This window comes from Gekko japonicus, unplaced genomic scaffold (genome assembly GCF_001447785.1).
Source record: "Gekko japonicus isolate JY-2015 unplaced genomic scaffold, Gekko_japonicus_V1.1 scaffold3645, whole genome shotgun sequence".
NCBI lineage: Eukaryota > Metazoa > Chordata > Lepidosauria > Squamata > Gekkonidae > Gekko > Gekko japonicus.
Window position 1 is genome coordinate 70,536 of NW_015174360.1, and position 5,876 is coordinate 76,411.

General features: G+C 49.1%; 1 protein-coding gene across 1 annotated transcript in view; it reads right to left on the minus strand.

Annotated features, from left to right (window-relative positions):
- LOC107121422 (phospholipase A2 inhibitor-like) overlaps positions 1 to 4,325 on the minus strand; it is an 8,048-nt gene extending 3,723 nt beyond the window's left edge. The window contains exon 1 of the mRNA XM_015424335.1: positions 4,234 to 4,325. The gene's annotated coding sequence lies outside the window, so the exon portion shown is untranslated. The remainder of the gene's footprint in view (positions 1 to 4,233) is intronic.
- Positions 4,326 to 5,876: the final 1,551 nt, after the last annotated feature.

The following is a 5,876-nucleotide window of genomic DNA, read 5'->3' on the forward strand; positions in this document are numbered from 1 at the left end:
CGAGCGCCGAAGAATAGATTCTTTTGAACTATGGTGCTGGAGAAGTCTCTTGAGAGTCCCTTGGACTGCAAGGAGATCAAATCAGTCAATCCTAAAAGAAATCAACCCTGACCGTTCCCTGGAAGGCCAGATAATGAAACTGAAGCTCAAATACTTTGGCCACCCAATGAGAAGGGAGCACTCACTGGAGAAGACCCTGATGCTGGGAAAGATTGAAGGTCAAAGAAGACGGGGATGGCAAAGGATGAGATGGTGAGACAGTGTCATAGATGCAACGAACATGAAGTTGAGCAAACTTCAGAGGACGGCGGAAGACCGGAAGGCCTGGCGTGATCTGGTCCATGGGGTCGCAAAGAGTCGGACTCGACTGTGCGACTGAACAACAAAAACATTGTATATAAACTGAAACAGGTGTAAAAGAAAACGTACTTACTATACTTTGGCAACTTAAGTAGAGACAAGAGTATATGCTCTAGTGTTTATTGTTTGTTTGTCTTGAGTCTTATTGTTTGTCTTATGTTGTTTCTTAACTTCTCTTTGAAACTAAGTGTACCTGTACTGCCTGGCTCTGGAGAGGGAGTTTCGGCCAAGCAGCACTCTCAGCTCTTCATAGCAATTACATACCGTATTATAATCTTAACAACAATCTCGTAGAGTAGGTCAGCATTATTATCCCCCATATTGTAGATGGGTGTCTGTGAGCTGTCTCGAGGCTAAGAAAAAGGGAACTTGTGTAGGGCCACTGAGCGATGCCGGTGGTGAGATTAGAACCAGGGACATCCGGATTTGTGGCTCAGTCCCTTAACCCCTAGTTTACACAAGCCTGAGAAGTCAGTGTGGTGTCGTGGGCTCGAGTGGCAGATTAGGAGCCGGGAGGCATGGGTTCCGATCCCCCACCCTGCTTTGCAGCTTGGTCTGTTTACTCTCTCAGGCTCTAACCTACCTTCTGGGGTTGTTGTAAGATACAATGGAGCCTCACTGTGCTCCTTTGAGAGTGGGAAAGGTAAAAAAATTGCTTAGTTTGTGAAATAATTGAAACCCATGATTCTGAGGCCCAAAAAAACTACGTGTGGCCATCGACTTCATCAAGCCTAAAGCAGTTTTGGAGACTGCCAGTCTAAGTAGCTGCGGTGCTAAGGAGCTGTGGTGGCTCAAGTGGGTAAGACGCTGAACTGCAGGCTGTGGAAGGGCGGTAGTTCAGCAGTTTGAGACCTGAGTGTGCCGCATGCTGGAGTGAGCTCCCGTCTCTAGTTCCAGCTCCTGCCAACCTAGCAGTTTGAAAGCAAGGAATTGCAAGTAGATAAATAGGTACCACTTCGGTGGGAAGGTAACAGCGTTCCGTGTGCCTTGGTGTTTAGTCATGCCGGCCACATGACCACGGAAACGTCTTCGGACAGCGCTGGCTCTTCGGCTTGGAAAGGGAGATGAGCACCGCAACCCTAGAGTTGGACTCGACTGGCTTTCGAGCAAGGGAGATCTTTACCTTTTAGTCTAAGTAGATGTCTTCTGCAATGTGACAAGCCATAGTCTGTGTGCTTTCAAAGTGTATGCCCCCTCCCCCCCCCGTCGTAGCGACTAGGAACTTTGCAATCACAAAGTTCTCCAGCTCATCTCGAGCCCTTCTCTTTCACTGGTTTCCCATCGCCCGCCTCTGCGTAGCGACCCCGGACTTCCTTGGTGGTCTCCCCTCCAAGTACTAACCGGAGCCGACCCGGCTTAGCTTCTGAGGTCCGACAGGATTGGGGAAACCTGGATCATCCAGGCCAGGGAAGTACCTTTTATTAGGACCAACTGAACAACATATAACAACAGGAGGAGTCAAACCTCACCCTCCTTCTGCAACCTCCCTCCCCACAGCTTCCGATGGTTAAACTCTGTGTTGCTTTGCCAACTGCTAGGTTGGGAAATACCGTGATATTTGGGGGTGGGGTGGGGGGGTGGAGCCCAGGGAGGACACATTTAGGGGAAGGGAAGGACCTCTGCCGGGTATAACACCATATCATCCACTCCCCCAAAGCAGCCATTTTCTCCAGGGTAACCGATCTTGGTCGTTTGGATAGCAGTCGTAATTCCGGGAGATCTCCAGGCCCCCCCTGGACGTTGGCAACCCTAGACCCGCACCATATGGCCGATCACACCGTTCTGTATTTTTACAGAAAAACAGCCAAGGAGAGGGGTGCATTTTTTAAATCGGTATCCTCTTTCCTCCACTGATCTAAATAATAGACTCAGGGAACCACAGAGTAGGAAGGGGGCCAGACAGGCCGTCTAGTCCAGCCCCCTGCTCAATGCGGGATCAGCCTAGAGCATCCCTGACAAGTGTTCGTCCAGCCGCTGCTTAAAGGCTCACCACCCTTACACCACGTGCCACTGGACACAAATAACACACATCTCTATTTTCTCCTACCCTGAGAGGGATGGCCCAGGCCAGGGGTCATTTCCGGCAGGAGCGCACAGGAGCGGAGCTCTGGCAGTAAAGAGCCCAGGGGGCGGGCACATGCAACAAGCCCCGCCCCCTGCGCCAGGTAAGCTGCAGAGCCCCCCCCGTCCAAAACAGTCCAGTGGCACCTTTAAGACCAAGTTTTATTCAGGTACAAGCTCTCCCTCCTCTGCGAGGACAGATCTGCACGTCCCCCCCCCCCAATAGCTGGCAATCCAGACCAGTCCAGTGGCGCCTGAGCGGTGGGTGTTGCCTTCTGACACACTTCTGACACACACTGACACACTAATGAGTTATGCTGATGAGCTCCTACACCTCTTTTTCTAGGAAATGACCCCTGGCCCAGGCTAACCCAATCTTGTCAGATCTCGGAAGCTAAGCAGGGTCGGCCCCGTGTAGTACTTGGAGGGGAGACCACCAAGGAAGTCCGGGGTCCCTATGCAGAGGCAGGCCATGGCGAACCACCTCTGAATGTCTCTTGCCTTGAAAACCCGATGGAGTTGTCATAAGTCGGCTGCAACTTGACAGCACTTTCCACCGCCACGTATTTTTTCCCTCTGTAATAAGTTTCGACGGAAGGCGTTTCTCATATGTACTGCCAAGGGAGTCGTTACCGGCTAAATACCAGGAGAAACTTCCAAACTGTAAGAGTGGTTGAGCAGTGGAACAGACTGCCTCGGGAGGTGGTGGATGCTCCTTCGCTGGACATTTTCAAGCGGAGGCTGGGTGACCGTCCTTTGGGTATGTTGTAGGGCTATCTTTCTGCTACGCTCCTGCAGAGTGCAGTGGGTTGGACTAGATGACCTGCAAGGTCCCTTCCAACTCTTAACATTCTATGATTCTAAGTTTGGTGGCAGACAACACAAACCAAACCAGGGAATGATGAGAGGCAGAGAAGGCCAAGAGACAGATTCTGTCATCGGGGTGGTTCTGCATTTGGCATTCGCTCCACATTTTCTCAACGCTGAGGAAAAGGTGCAGCTCAAAACCGCAACCAAAAACCTCAGGCCGATGCCATACTGACTGCAAAGTCACCCCTGAATGGCCATAAAATGGCCATAAATCGGCCATAAATCTATGCAGAAGGTACCCTAAAATCCGATGACCAAAGGAAGCGAAAGCAGCATGCAGGGTGGAGGCTACCATAAAATCCGTTGACCAAAGGAAGCGAAAGCAGCATGCAGGGTGGAGGCTACCATAAAATCCGATGACCAAAGGAAGCGAAAGCAGCATGCAGCGTGGAGGCTACCATAAAATACGATGACCAAAGGAAGCGAAAGCCGCATGGAGCGTGGAGGCTACCATAAAATCCGATGACCAAAGGAAGCGAAAAGCAGCAAGCAATGCAGAGGGGAATTTCAACGCAGGGAAAAGCCAGTGCAGAATCAGCCACTGATTTGGAGCTTCCCATTTAGGGAGCCATCTTGGTGTGTGGCTGCTCTTGGACCACTCCTATGTGCTGTCGGTTAAGCTAGAGAACGACCTGCAGTGCCCTCCCATTGCTGGAAAAACTCAGGCACACGGACTAAAAACGTGGATCAAGAGGCATGCCGGATTTGGCAGCTGGTTTTTCTGCTGTGCAACGGTGTGGCGAGCCAGGAGGGTCCCATGCTTTTGATCTGGAGCATCAACCATTCATGGTGGTCCCTCTCTCACCTCTGCCTGTGCCTCTTTTAGCCGCAGATCAGCTCCCCCTTCCAATGCCAAATCCCCCAAGCTGGAATCAAGAGGCCCTTGTAGAAACGGTTGCCGGTTGGCGTCTGGGGCAATCTGCCCCCAGCGTGGGTACTTACTTGCGGCTTGGTGTCCCTCTGCAAACCTGAAAGCCTCCGGCTTCCTCTTTCCTCCTTGGATGCGGTGTCTGGCGAAAGCTCTTCTGAATGAAGCGTAGCAATGTTCCAGGAGGGGAACTGGGCACGAAAAACCCGCCCTTCTGGGAACTGGCATCACGAGGTCACGTCCTGGTTGCGCCACCTGGTTGAGAAACCGGCTCTGTCTAAAGATTCCGAGAGGCAGAGCCAACTTTCTGTCCAAAGAGCGTCCAGATTTCGACATTCTTCTTTCCTGATACCTCCTAAAACCCTTCCCCTAATCCCTTCTGGGAAGGGACCCAGAAAAACAATATATATATGTGTATCAGACCAAAGACTTTAACAATCTAGATATAACATCGGAGGGTTTTTTAGGCCTCCAGATTTCTTCCCCTGTTTCAGCTGGTGGCGGAAAGTCACAGTCGACATACGACAACCCTGCAGGTTTCTCAAGGCAAGAGATGAACATGAGGCAGCATTCTGTTGCTTGCCTCTGCGTAGCGGACCCTGGACTTCCTCGGTGGTCTCCCACCCAAATGCTAACCAGAACCAACCCTGCTTAGCTTCAGAGATCAAGGTAGCCAGGGCCTTGCAGGCCAGGCCCTTTCACAGCATGCAGATCTTTTAAGAGAATGTAAATTCTTAAAGGCCACATGACCACGTAAATGTCCTCGGACAACGCTGGCTCTTCGGCTTGGAAACGGAGATGAGCACCGCCCCCTAGAGTCAAATGCAATGCTCCCTCTAAGCTGTGGAGTCTTGTGAGCCAAAATTCTACTTTGTGAGCTACTGGCTCTTTAATGTTATTGGTTATACATTGAGCTATACTTATGTTTTAGCAGTTATGTAAATACTTCAATTACTTATAAAAATTTAATAAAACTATAAATAATAATAATAAAAAAGTTGTGAGCGAGCTATTTGGCTACTGCATAAATAATTTTTCTCTGGAGCCATCCTTCCTGAGTTGAGACAAAAATGTGTGAGCCGGGGGCTAAAGAACTCTGAGCTAGCTCACACTAACTCAGCTTAGAGGGAACACTGGTCAAAAGTACATTCAAAGTTAAAGAGCTCCCTCCTCCTCTAATTAATTACAATTTAAGATCCGTCACTCGGGAATGTAATGTAGGCGATGGCTTTCTCCTTCCTGCTCTTGCCCCCATGTCCTGTCCTCAGGTAGACTTCTTCTGGATACGGAGGTTGCATTTAGTCATCATGATCAAACTGCCTTCCATGATTTGTGGCTAGAGATGTGAAGGCCTGGAAAAAAACTGGGAAAATTCGGGGAAAAAACCAGTTTTCCCTCATTTGGTTTTTCCCGAAAAATTGAAAAAAGAAAAGAAAAAAATGATCATGGAACATTTTATTTTAACACGGTGAATAAAATATTTTAAGACAAGGTGTTCAAATATTTTCCAAATCATTTCTAAAAAATATGTATAGTATCAGATTGATCTAATTTCTGTGCACTGAGGACAAGCAAGTCCTAGGTTACAAACTGAACTCTCCAATGGATAATGACAGACACAACAGAGTAGCTGCAGAAGCAGAGACTGAAACCGATACTGATAATTACAGCTCAGAAAATGATTCTGATTAAATGTCATGTCCATTCATTGAAACTT